The sequence below is a fragment of the Nilaparvata lugens genome, chromosome 4 (assembly GCF_014356525.2).
Source record: "Nilaparvata lugens isolate BPH chromosome 4, ASM1435652v1, whole genome shotgun sequence".
In the NCBI taxonomy this organism is placed as follows: Eukaryota; Metazoa; Arthropoda; class Insecta; order Hemiptera; family Delphacidae; genus Nilaparvata; species Nilaparvata lugens.
In genome coordinates, this window is record NC_052507.1 from 13,109,552 (window position 1) to 13,123,282 (window position 13,731).

The 13,731-nt window shown below is 35.5% G+C and overlaps 1 long non-coding RNA gene across 1 annotated transcript; it reads left to right on the forward strand.

Moving 5' to 3' along the window:
• Window positions 1-11,343: 11,343 nt before the first annotated feature.
• On the forward strand, window positions 11,344-13,184 carry LOC120350998. Its single transcript, XR_005571152.1, has 2 exons — window positions 11,344-11,401; window positions 13,033-13,184. It is a non-coding gene; the product is annotated as an uncharacterized LOC120350998 (long non-coding RNA).
• Window positions 13,185-13,731: the final 547 nt, after the last annotated feature.

Consider the following 13,731-nt stretch of genomic DNA (forward strand, 5'->3'; position numbering starts at 1 on the left):
TCAAAGTAATAAGAGAAGTGTTTCCCCCTCTCCTTCTCAAAGACTCTCCCTCTCCTTCACACAGACTCCTCTCAAGCAAACTGACTTCTCCTTTACAGACTTACTTTCAGTTCCTTACTTCACATCTCTCCCACTCACTCTTTTGAACTCCCGTCTCTGTACTCTCTCCTCTCGTCTCTCGTATACTAATTCTTCAAATTCTCTAAGCACTCTTTTCCATGGGGATTCACTCTCTTCTTTGCTTTATCAGATTTTCTTCCACCCTTCTAATCCTTTCGACATTTTTCAATTCATTTTCACAACTTTTCCTCACATCATCCTTCAAGTCTAATATTTCTTAATGTTTGCTTTAAATTGTTATTGTTATTCCTTATCGATTGATTCAGTAAACCGTTGATCACTATAATACTTCTCAGTGGTTATTTTGGCTCTCCTGCACCAATTTTAATTGTTCGTTTTTATCGATTAATTTTCTAATGCACTTTCCGCTCCTTAACATAGTTTTGGGACAACTTGATATAACCACTTTTCTGGGTCAATTCTCGCTTTTCAAGATTCTTCGTTTCCCCTTGACCAATATTCTTATTTCCGACTCTTCAAATTTTAGAAAACTTGTTCAGATTTTAACCCATCATCTATTCTCCAATCAGTACAGATTTGATTCGTCTGTACCTCCTTCCTATTTCCTATTGTTTCTCCTCTCTCCTCTCTCCTCCTCCTCCTCCTCCTCCTTGATCTTCCGCCAATCTCACTTATTACATAATTTTAATCTTTGTTCTCCCTATCTTACATCATCTCTTTAAGAAAACCATTCATGATCTTTCTCTCTCACTTCAGTTTCTGCTGTTCCCCTACCCGGTTTCTCCTACTTGTCGGTTAGGCATGTTTTATAACCAAATACACCAAACTGACAATCTCTGGATATAGTGAGGTCCACATTATAATGGCAGTGTACGGTTGACAATACTGTTGCTGTCCTTTTTTATCATACAACAAAACAGATAGCGCTATCTCTCTCTCTCAATTCGCAATGTTGTCCGTTTGCCAGAATATATTATTTTTACTTTTGACAGTGACTATAGAAAAGTAAACAAACAATCCTCAGCCGCCATTTTTTTCTTCATTCTATCAAACTACTTGAGTACACAAGTCGAATAATTGATTTGAAATTTATTTTTGAAACAATTAAATAATTTTTAGACATGACTGAAATGACATTTTAAAAGTTGATGACTAACCATCCTAGACTTCATTCATGTTTCAGCCTGCCTCTATTTTTCTCACTCCATGATCTCTTCCTCTCAACCTTTTTCAAGTCCTCGTTCTTCACCTCCTCCTCCTCCTCCTCCTCCTCCTACTCCTCCTCCTCCTCCTCCTCCTCCTCCTCCTCCTCCTCCTCCTCTCCTCATTCTGTGGTCTCCTGCATCATCATCTTTTTCTCCCAATAATACTTCTTCTTTTTATTCTCATTCGTCTTTATTCATCTTCATCTTCTCTTCCTCTTCTCCTCTTTATCCCTCCTCTTCTTCTCTCCCTCCTCATCTTCTATGATCTTCTCCTTCATCATCTTCTTCTCTCTATACTACTACTTCTTCTTATTCCTCTTCATGTTCTTCTTTTTCTTCTCCTCTTCTCCTTCTCATGTATTTTCTCTTCTTCTTCTTCTACTTCTTCTTCTTCTTCTTCTTCTTCTTCTCTTCTTCTTCTTCTTCTCCTCATTCCTTCTTCTCCTTCTTCTTCTCCGTCCTTCTAAGAGCCAAACCATTTTTAGAGAAAAGAGTCTCGGCCAGTAATCTGTGATAGTGGCACAAAATTGCTGCTCTCTCTCTCAATACAACTCACTCTCTCAAAGCAGGTAACTTTTACACTAGCAGAGTCGGAAATCTTCAATGATGATAAACAATATGAAGGAGAAGAAGAGAAGAAGAAGAAGAAGAAGAAAGAAGAAGAAGAAGAAGAAGAAGAAGAAGAACAGGAAGAAGAAGAAGGAGAAGAAGAATAGAAAGAAGAAGACGGAAACGGAGTACTAGAGTGTTTAGGAGGCAAAAGCAAAGGCTAAATGAGCAAGGATGGAAGGAAGTCCGTCGTTTACCTCGGTAGCAAGAAGCAACGATGAGGTCCATCACTTTTTGCCTTGGTTCCTTAGAAGCTACTCTTGAGAAAAACTGTGTTTCTCGAAGCTTTGGCTTCTTGATTCCGTTATTTCTCTTTCTACTTCCTCTCTCCTCCTTCTACACGTTCCTACTTCTTCATTTTCCTTCTCATTCCCTCCCTTCCCATCGGATTCCTCAATCTTTAAAATAACTCTACTCATTTTTCCATCTTTAGATTTCTGCCATCACCAGTTTCTTCTAGTACTAGTAGTTCTGTGAACAGTAGACCTCGCGTAGTTATAAACGATAGCCTCCTCTGTTTATACTGTCCATTAGAGTAGATGCTGTCTGTATGTCGTGTCGGCGAGATATCGGTGTGAAAACGGCTAATGGCTGTTGGTGAATCAAAAATTCTAATATCAAAAGCTGATATATATTTATGTATGTGTTCAAGGAACTGTATATCGTCGTCGTCTTCCTACAAGGATTAGGCAAATTGCCTGTTCCGACTTCAAACTCACCATCACATCCATCTTTTACGGGGTCTGCCCACACTTCTCCTTCCAACCGGGTTATACAACATGACTGCCCTGGGAATCCTGTCGCTCTCCATCCTTTCAACATGCTCTTTCCAGTTTTGCCGATTTTCTTCGATCTTCTGCCATATGGAGATTATGTTGAGCTCGCTTCTTATATCAACATTATGAGCCTATCTTCCCTTGTGCACCCTTTTACTGCTCTTAAAAACCTCATTTCGGCAGCCTGTAACCTACTCCATTCTTTCTTCCTAGGTATCCAAGATTCAGAGCCATATAAGAGCGTTGGAATAGCCATAACCTTATAGAATTTGAGTTTTGTCTCTCTCCTGGCTCTGTTTCTCAAAGGGCTTCTTCTAATTCCTCAATACCAATCAGATCAATACCATCTATCTTTCTTTGCAACTGTTGTGCTTTTTCCATAAATGGTACATCACTTTTGTACCACAAATCCTTATAGTGCTGAATCCATTCTTCTTTGCCTATGTTTTCTATTTTAGCCATTTCCTTCACATCACTATTGAGGTGTTTTATTAGTTTATAGGCAACTTCCTGCCTTCCATGTAGATCATCCTCAATTCCTGAAATGAATCTGTCCCATGAGTCTTCATGTGCTTTCCTGACAATAGTTTTTGCTTTATTGCGCTTTATTCTATAATTTTGTTTTGCCTGATCTGTTGGAGATTGTAGTAATTGTTTGTAAGCCTTCTTCTTATTCCTTATTGCTTCAGAAATCTCTTCGTTCCAAATTTTTAAACCTTTTTTTCTGTATAGGAACTGTATATGTTCTATATAATGTCTGGAAATGGTCATGCGTTGCTCAGGGATGTCCCCAGCTATCAAACTAGGAGAGTGACAGCTGATTTACTGAGACTTCCCAAAACATTTATGTACCACTTGTTCCCAGAAATCGTTTGTATTTCTTGGCCCCAAGTTTTTACTTCCCTTGCCCTATTACCATAGGTAAGGAAAGTATTGCCATAGAGAAACTATAGCATAAGTGGATATCCCATGGTATAGAGCGTTTATGTCACAACTTTTTCTGTTATCCCAAGCCGATAGTTCACGTAGCTCTTTCCTATGCAGCTGTGTGACACTGGTAGCCTCTCAAATTGTGCCGTTCATACACTCTCACGCCAACAAGACAGTAAAAATTGACAATAATCGACAGTAATCGGCTTGAGATAACAGTAAAAGTTGCGACATAAATTCCCTATACCATGGGATATCTACTTACGCTATTGTTTCTCTATGGTATTTGATATGATAAACCATATGTTTTCGTTGTCATTGATTCATTCATAAATATCAAATGTTGTTGATCCGTTACTAGTAGAAAGTCATGTTCAATTTTATTTGATTAAAGCTCTACAATGAAGAGTTTACTTATTTCAATTTAATCAATAAAATTGAACATGACTTTCTACTAGTAACGGATCAACAACATTGATATTTATGAATGAATCAATGACAACGAAAACATATGGTTTATCATATCATTCTACCCGGCTAGATTTTCGTGTTATCTTAGGGGCAAGATGACGGAGCGACACAGTGGACTCTTGTCCATCAGGGCGACGAATGTGAGCATACTCTGGGTTTGCCTCAATTATTCCTTCTGTAAGGAGGCGATTGACCTCATTCTTCATGAATTCATAGTCATCTTGTGGGTGTCTTCTGGATCGGGTAGTTATTGGGTGGCAATCGGGAGTCAAGTCATTGAAAAGGGAACATGGTTTTATCATGGCCTCCACCAAGAGGCAATCTTTCAAGGGTGGTGTGGTTGTAGAATTATTATCTATTACAAGAGGCTGTTTATTACCATTGAATGCTAAACTTATTGTAGAGTGATTCATCAAAAAATCTAACGAATACCATGTATGTATAGTCATGGTATTTTGCCAAAGCTGAGTTCAATGTTGAACAACCAGCTGTAATACATATACGAGAGAGTGCATCAGCTGGTGCATTTTCTTTTCCAGGTCTGTAGACTATGTTGAATTTGTATTCAGATAATTCTAGGCGCCACCTTTGTATCTTTTCATTTTTTATTTTTCTATTGTGTTGAGTGCCAAACATGAATGTGACTGATTTTTGGTCAGTGATCAAAGTGAATTGTTTTCGTAGTAAATAGTGTCTCCATTTTCTTATAGACTCCACAATGGCATAGGCTTCTTTCTCAACAGCTGAATGCCTGGTTTCACTTTGGGACAAAGTTCGTGAGAAAAAGGCTACTGGTCGAGAATTTTGTATTAATGTTGCACCAATTGCAAAATCTGATGCATCTGTCTCAATTATGAATGGTACATTTTCATCAACAAAGAGCAGTACCGCGGAAGCAATTTCATTTTTCAACAATTCCAAAGTTTCCATCTGATCTTGAGATAGAGGGAATTTCTGTATGTGGACAAGGGGGTGAATCTTTTGAGAAAAGTTTTTAATCCATCGGGAGTAATGAGCCAGTAATCCCATGAGTCGTTTCATTTCTTTAGCATTTCTTGGGGGTGGAAAGTTCATGAGTGGTGCAAGGCGTTCTGGGTCAGGTTTAATTTCTCCATGTTTTATCTCATACCCAAGGAACTTCAATGATTTTTTTGAAAATTTACATTTTTCTTCATTTATAGTCAAGCCATACAATTCCATTACTTGTTGAAATTTCTTAAGATTTCTGTCATGTTCTTCTTGATCTGAACCGCAAATGACAACATCATCCAAATAGGCAAAGCAGTCGTTCAAATTCTCTCTTTCTATAAGTCCGTTTATTGTACGTTGGAAGGCAGCTACTCCATTGGTTACTCCGAATGGTATTCGTTTACTTATTTCAGTATTGCTTTCCGAAAAAAATTAAGGTACCCCAATTTCTAAAATTTCTATACGTACCAAGGTCCCCTGAGTCCAAAAAAGTGGTTTTTGGGTTTTGGTCTGTATGTGTGTGTGTGTGTGTATGAGTGTATGTGCGTCTGTGTACACGATATCTCATCTTCCAATTAACGGAATGACTTGAAATTTGGAACTTAAGGTCCTTACAATATAAGGATCCGACACGAACAATTTCGATCCAATGCAATTCAAGATGGCGGATAAAATGGTGAAAATGTTGTCAAAAACAGGTTTTTTCGCGATTTTTAAGAAAACGGCTCCAACGATTCTGATCAAATTTATACCTAGAATAGTCATTGATGAGCTCTATCAACTGCCTATAGTCCTATATCTGTAAAAAATTCAGGAGCTCTGCCCCATCTATGCAAAGTTTGATTTTAGATTCCCAACTATCAGGCTCCAGATACAATTTAAACAAAAAATTTTCGAGTGGAAAAGATTAGGCATAAAAATCTCTACAATTAATGTTCAGTTACATTTTCACCTGAAATTGAAAATAAGCTCGAAATTCGAGAAAATGTGATCATCCAATTGCAAACTGTTGGCAACTGTTGATTCTATCAAATGATTCACTATGAAGAGAAAGCACACCTCGTGTGTCTTCAGCGTTATTGCCCTGTCACCAGCTGGCTCAAATCTTTGAATAGTAGACTTGAGATGCGCGGGAACACTAGCGTCAGGTGATCAATTCTCATAACGGCAAGGAAAGTTGTGTGAATGCGCCACACCAGATTTTTTAATAACATCCCAATTGAAATCAAGAGGATTCACATTCACAATCAACTTGTTTTCAAAAAAAGATTTCTTGGATGGCTCAGAGGTCTTATGCCTGACCATTTAGAATCCTTATTCAATGTTATTTCTTAGTTTAAATGTAATTTTGGTGGCTTGCAATAAGCATTAGTGAGATGAGCTGTTATTGGAAAGTGTGCAAGATGAGTGAATGTGAGAGTGAATGGTTGCTAGTCTTTTCTTCCTCTCTTCTTTCTCTTTCTCCATTTATTCAAGAATTAAAAATCAATTAAAGTGATATTCATTCCTACTTGCAAACGTGGAGTACCTATTGTATACTTCTGGCAAGTAGTATTTTTCATTCCAATTCACGAATTTCTTCTAATAAAACATACCAGTATTTATTTTATTTATCTTCTATTAATTATTTTTTATCTTACTGAGCTGTGTGTTTTTGTTTTTCTTATTGATTCTGATTGTAAATATTGTGAGTTTGAATGAATGAAATTTAAATTTGAAATTTAATCTCCTTCAAGACATACTGGCAACAAGTCAGCCCGAGTTGAAAGCAGAGAAAGGTCGAGAGAAAATACTATGTTACACTACTTTCAGTTATAAATTGTATGCGTCATTGCATGAAACTAATAAGCCACTGATGATTTATGATGAATTATATAGTCTGATTTTTACGGTAATATTGGCGTTCGAAGGAGACTACTTTTTCTTTTATATTATTCTTAAAATGCAAAATTTCAAAAAAACCTTGGTATATAAATCGACGCGAAATTCAAAAAGGATCATACCTGTCAAATTTCATGAAAATCTATTGCCGCGTTTCGATGTAAATACGGAACATAATGAAGATATGAGCATATAAACATAAAGAGAAATGCAGAACCGTCGACTTGAATCTTAAGGCACGGAATAAGCATATAAGCATATAAGTGTTGTTTCTTTCCTCTGTGCTTAAGGTGTGTACAGACTTTCGCTCTACTCCGCAACCGAACGTCACTCGAGCAGAGCGATTGATGATCGACCGGGGAGCAACAGTGGAACGCGAGAACAGCTAACATCTCCCGTAACGTTCATGATCGGAGCGACTGTGGAGCGGGGGCGGAGCGATGGTGGAACGAGGGCGTAGCTTGCGCGGAGCGGGTTGGAGGCGCGTATATCTGTACGCAGCTTATGACCTCACCCCGCTCGGTCAACTAGCGTGGAGCTATTGGTAGTCTCTCATACTGTAGTAGAGCAGGTAGTCTCTCATACTGTGCCGTTCTTACACTCACCTGACAAAAAAATTAACATAGACAGTAGCCGGCTGAACACAGACGACCTATATCAGGGGATTCTTTCCTATGCTATCTTTTCTCTATGGTATTGTTTACTCGTACAGGAGAATGAGGTATTCCACGTACAATGTGGGGTTATTCTCAGGAATATTATAAATAGTACCTATTATGAAAAATAAATAGAATAATAAATAAAAATTATAAAAGTGAACAGGTACGACCCTGAAGGTGGTGTCATCTACCGGCAGAATTGAGAACTACACCAATAGGCGTTCCAATCGACCAATCAGAAGAGAGTATGAGGAGCTTGAAGCCGTGGCTTGCTTGACATTGGTCTACTTTCTTCTACACACGCACACACTTTCTAGTCAGTCACAAACACTCAGTAGAGTGCTAATGAGAAGGATGTTATAGATTAGGTATCATTTTCCTAAGAATTAACCCATAGCTATACCCATCAGCAATACCAATAGAGTGATCACTAAAGGTCTATTGATTCAACTGATTACAAAATCAGTACAATAATTCATAAAAGTGTTCTTCAGCAGAGTCTCACAAGTGATACAGTGATTCTATAATTCCAATACAAGTTGTTAGTTTGATAGAGGGGAGTTATACAGAGTGGGTGAGAAGTCCGAGAACGGCTTAATAACTCATAAAAAAGGTAATTTGATGGTGGGTGTGATTGAGGATCCCACTCAAATTGAAAATACTACTTCACTATGACTTCAGAAATCTGGTCCACCATCTTGGATCCGCCATTTTGAATGCAACTTTATTTCTTTAAATAGGAAGTTGGTCATGCAGAACATGATATCGATACGGAATTTTAAGAAAAAGTGAAAGGTGAAAACCACATATCGATATCTCAAACCGTTTCGAAGATATTCACATTATTATCAATCAATACAACGCAAATGGGAATTGAAATACATAAGTGGTATGAATGAGTGAATGAATGAATGAATTTTGATTGCCAAAAACAAAATACAAAAAAGCTTTACAAAAAATAAATATAAGTATATGCTACTGCACTTAAACCAAGATACATACATTTATTTAATTAGATATAATAACGAAATGATATCCTTTATATTATAAATAATAGTTTTAAAATGAAGATTCAATTTATGATCACATGCATAAGTACAGTAGGTGAGGCAAAAACACCGGCAAAAGGAAGATTCCTTGTGCGCCAGTGTGAGTCGTAAATCAGCTTAATCAGGGATGTAATATATAAAAGTATTGATTAAAAATGTTAATATCTTCTAAACGGTTTGAGATATCTATATGCGGTTTTCACCTTTCACTTTTTCTTAAAATTCCGTATCGATATCATGTACTGCATGACCAACTTCCTATTTAAAAAAATAAGGTTGCATTAAAAATGGCGGATACAAGATGGCGGACCAGATTTATAAAGTCATAATAAAGAAGTATTTTCAATTTGAGTAGGATCCCCAATCACACCCACCGTCAAATAATCTTTGTGAATGAGATATTAAGCCGTTCTCGGACTTTTCACCCACTCTGTATAATTATTACGATTTCTTATACAACTTACAGCAAATACAGTTTTTTTCTGTTTTATTTGTGATAAAATAATTCAAAAACGGTACTGAGATTTTTAATCCTATTTATAGTATTATTTCTTCAATTTTCAGTTTCCTTTCTATGATTATTTCAATTTTATACTGTAAAAGAATTGACAGTAATTCAATGAGTACAAAGTTTTGCAGCTATTTGGAATTTTGTTCAATTTTCAATAAGTTGGTGGTCCTGATAGCTTCGTCATTTAAAGATTTAATGATTCATGCAATAATTCTCACAAAGTAGAACTATTTTATCAAGTTTCATTTGAAGATTTAATGATTCATGCAATAATTCTCACAAAGTAGAACTATTTTATCAAGTTTCATTTGAAGATTTAATGATTCATGCAATAATTCTCACAAAGTAGAACTATTTTATCAAGTTTCATTTGAAGATTAAATGATTCATGCAATAATTCTCACAAAGTAGAACTATTTTATCAAGTTAGTTGCTGAATTTAAGTTCACAAATCATTGTGATGGAGTGAAGGAGAAATTTGGATATAGTACTATAGTACTATATTTGTATTTATACTATATAAATTTATATATTTATATTCATACTATAGTATGAATTTGTATAGTACTATACTGAAGATAGGTATCACCCATAGAAGTACCATAGTAAATAGACTATGGCAAGTTTGTAGATATGCAGATTGTAACAATAAATATTGTTACAATTATGAGTGATGAAAATTATGCAAATTAGCCTGAGAAGTTAGCCTGTTATAAAAATGGATTTTGCTGTTCTGCTTTTCTGTGTTGTGTTGTGTCGACTCTGTAAGTGTGTGCATAGAAGCTATGATCCTTAGAATAACATCAATTTTCCTGGAGCAACAGCTTAGTTCATGAGCCTTGCTTTTTGCGTTGTGTAGTGTCGACTCTATAGGTGTGTGTGTAGAAGTTGTGGGAAGATCAACGATTTTCCTAGAATATAAGTCTGGTTCACAACCTTATAAGGTGAGGAATTTATAGCTGCCTAGGAAAAATAGCTGTCACTTGGTGGGAGAATGTATCTTGAATTGTAGTTGTAACGCTCCTTTCTATTGGTGGAAATTTTTCTAGAGAATTGTAACTCCCAATCACAGTTAACGTTGCTTAGGTCTATCTAGTATGGACGATCACAAAGCTGTCCACCTCAAGACGAGAAAAGCGAAGTGGCTTCACTCAGCGTCTGTCCTCCGACATAAGCAGTACTAAATAATGTAGTCTGATCAGAACTTGGTGTTAACCATGGCTTCCATGCCAGCTTTAGGCTTTTTAGTGTTTGACTCTGGAACCTTTTGTTCCAGCAGCATTTTTAGTTTTCTTTGCCTCTGTAGTCGCTTTAATTAAGAAGAGAGAGAGAGAGTATCAAATTGTAACCTCACAATGGAGATTTTTCTCCTATAACCGCTACTAAAGGTACGTCATAGATTTATAATATTATTAAGGAAAATATCTTCAAAGAAAGCTTCCATCAAAGTATTTATTGTAATGTAAGAAAGTTAACGATATATGTTTTGTAGAACTTTAGAATGCCTATTAGTAGGAATTAAGATATTTGTTTGATTTAACTATTTTTGAAGAGGAAGCTATTAACCTAAATTTCAATTACTGTTGGTTAAATCCAAACCAACGGATGTTTACAGTATATTATTATGAGCTCTATCAGTATTTTTTGGTTATAGATTTTATTTGTCTTTTGATGCTTAGGAAAAGCTTTCATGATTATTTAGGAAACACCTGTCATGTAATTTATTCTTTTAAATTACACCATAAATGTGATTTATGTAAGAGAACTGACTAAACTAACAACAATACTCGAAATACCTTATTATGAAGTAATTCAATCAACTTGTGAATTATGTAGGTCTATTATGGAGTACTATGTACTCATCGCTTTATGTATAGGGCATAACCCTTATTACAAATAAATTCTCTTCTTTTAAATCAAGAGATTGAAGTAGGTAATGCCTATTTAGGTTTTAAAGTAATTGATGTGAGTTATATAACCTAAAGTAGGTTGATTTTATTATATAACTGAAGTTAAGTTAATTTGTATTATCCTAGTTTAATTTTTTATTCTAATAGCGGTGTAAGTACGGGAACATCAAGTATGGGATCAACGTACGAGTCTACCATTTCATGGGTTCATGAACGTGTGTCTTTAAGCCGCTGAGACGCCTCTGAATCGATGGCCGTCCTAGAAGCTTGGGGTATGCTGTCTCCTGTCCATCTGGACGTGTAGAGCTCGATCACCGAGCCTAGATTCAATTTGAAGAAACAGCTATGAGGTAACAACTTTTTTCCAAATTAAACGAACGTCCCAGGAACTCCGGATGTGACAAAATGGGTTTTAGTGACGACAGACTTTCAATCAATTAAAACGTGCGGAATTAGACTTTTGTTAAATCATAATTTTGAGATATTATTGGGGATAGATAGATTATTAATTTTATTAATTTGGTTTGAGTAATAGATTTTCGGTTGTATCTTTACATTGAAAAGTGAGGCCATATTTTCTCTGTAAGGATCCAGCTGGGGATTTCAGTTTTCTTTAAATTTATAAATAATTATAATCTTCTAAACTACTAAAAGTTGAATGAGTATATGAATTTTTAAAGGTCCCTTATTGATTAAATTAATGTTTTAAAATAATTCTCATCTTAAAGTTGTAAAGGATCAAATGAAGTTTCAAGGACCCTAACCTTTTCTAAATTTGTTTTGATGACATATATTTTTTGAATAGTTTTTTTTTCTAAGGTAGTATTCCATGATGTGATACTTGAGGAATGTTTGTCTTTGCAGCTTTCATGATATAAAGATACAGAGTAGTTATTATTGGGGATCATTAATATTTGATAATGTTTGGATAGTGTTTTAAAGTTTCCAAGTGTGTTCAAAATTTAATGTTCTAAGAATTTTATGAATTTTATGTGGATCTTTTCTTAACATATGTATGGTTATTTATGATTAACTTCTGAGACATATCGATGATAATTTTCAATAATTGCTCTTTTGAAATTAGAGTCCTTTAAGCTTTTATGATTCAATCTAAAACGTTTTCAAATGTAGAGCATACGGAGTAGGTTATTACCGTATTACCTATTTCAGAGATAACCTAACTTTAGTAATTTTGTTTTCGATTTTCATAATGTAACTTCGTTTTGTTTTATTAATTGTTGAATTTAACTGTAAGAGGTGACAATATAATTGATACCTTCTCTCTATTTCGTTGTCTCTCTTGTCATTTCTGGTTTCCCGTTCTCTAGCACTAGGTATGTTTATCAAGCATCCCTTTTATTAAGTTATATTGTGTGTGCTTCTAAATTCAAAATTCAAAATTAACTTTCTAAATTCATAGCACGGCACAATTTGCTGCGCCACTCTGCTACTTTTGCTCTTTTTATTGACTTATTATGTTAATTTCAAATCAGTTTATTTATAAAATTGATAAACATTCTTATGGCTAATGAATGCTTGATTCCAGAAATGAGTATTGAAGTTTGTAGCAGCATACAAATGCTGAAGATAAACTAATTGAAGTTGAATTTTATATTATTTTATTAATGTTATCAATATTAATATTTTCCCTGTCTGTGTTTCCATTTAGCTGTGATGCCCTAGCTCAAGGCATTATACTGGTGTAGGGACAATTTCATTTTTCGAGATTCTTATAGAAAATGACATGTTAGGGACAGTCAGAAATTTAGTGGAAGTTTTGATATGTCAGAAGACTGTAGTGACAGTAGCATTGCAGTTTGTAGCCTGGATAATTGGGAATAAAGTTGAAGGAAGGTTAGATTTGAGGAGTATAGCAGAAAAATAATAATTGATTGATTTAGTTGAATTTATTTTGTTTGTTTGAGTTTTGATTTTGGGTTTAAATTAGTCCTTGCATCTTCTAATGAAAACCTAATTTCAGTGTTGCATCAAAGACCACCAAGTCTTGTGAACGGCGATTTTGCGTTTGATTGAGCTGATAGACGATGGCTGCAGTGTTGAGTCTTGATGTTGTCCGTGATGCTGATCTTCAATAGCGGGTCTGGTGAGCCAACATACTGTAAGGTTGGTGCCGAGACAAACATTTGTCTATCCTTTATTATATTGTTTGAAATGTTCGTCTATCAAAATTTAGTTATCTGATTAGTACTGGAATTTCAGTTGTTTGATAATATTTCATTGGTAGGGTCAGTAATGTGCTATAAAAATATAGGGTGTATTTTGTGGTCCGGCGTTGTAAAGAGAGTTGTCAGATTTGATAAGGTTTGTTAACGTTTCCTTTTAGGCTGTGGTAATTTTTTTTTTTGAGCTTAGATAGATAGATGTGAGAAATCTTATCTGTTGAAGTTGTAGTTTTGTTTGATGAATTAAGTATCTGGAGTGAGTGTCGCCAGTTGTAAGGGGCACTACTCAGATGAGGTCCATATGACAAATCAAGGTTAATAGCTGGGACTATCCTTGTTGTATTTGTGGAATGGAAGATAGAATTTTAGCAAAAGGTACTCCGAGTAGTATGAGCTAAAATTAGGTTTTATTCTGGTGACTGGTGTGGTTCCTTTCTGAAGATTTATGGGGTCTGAAGAAAATAGATGGAATGCTAACCAAGATCAGGATTTTTTTT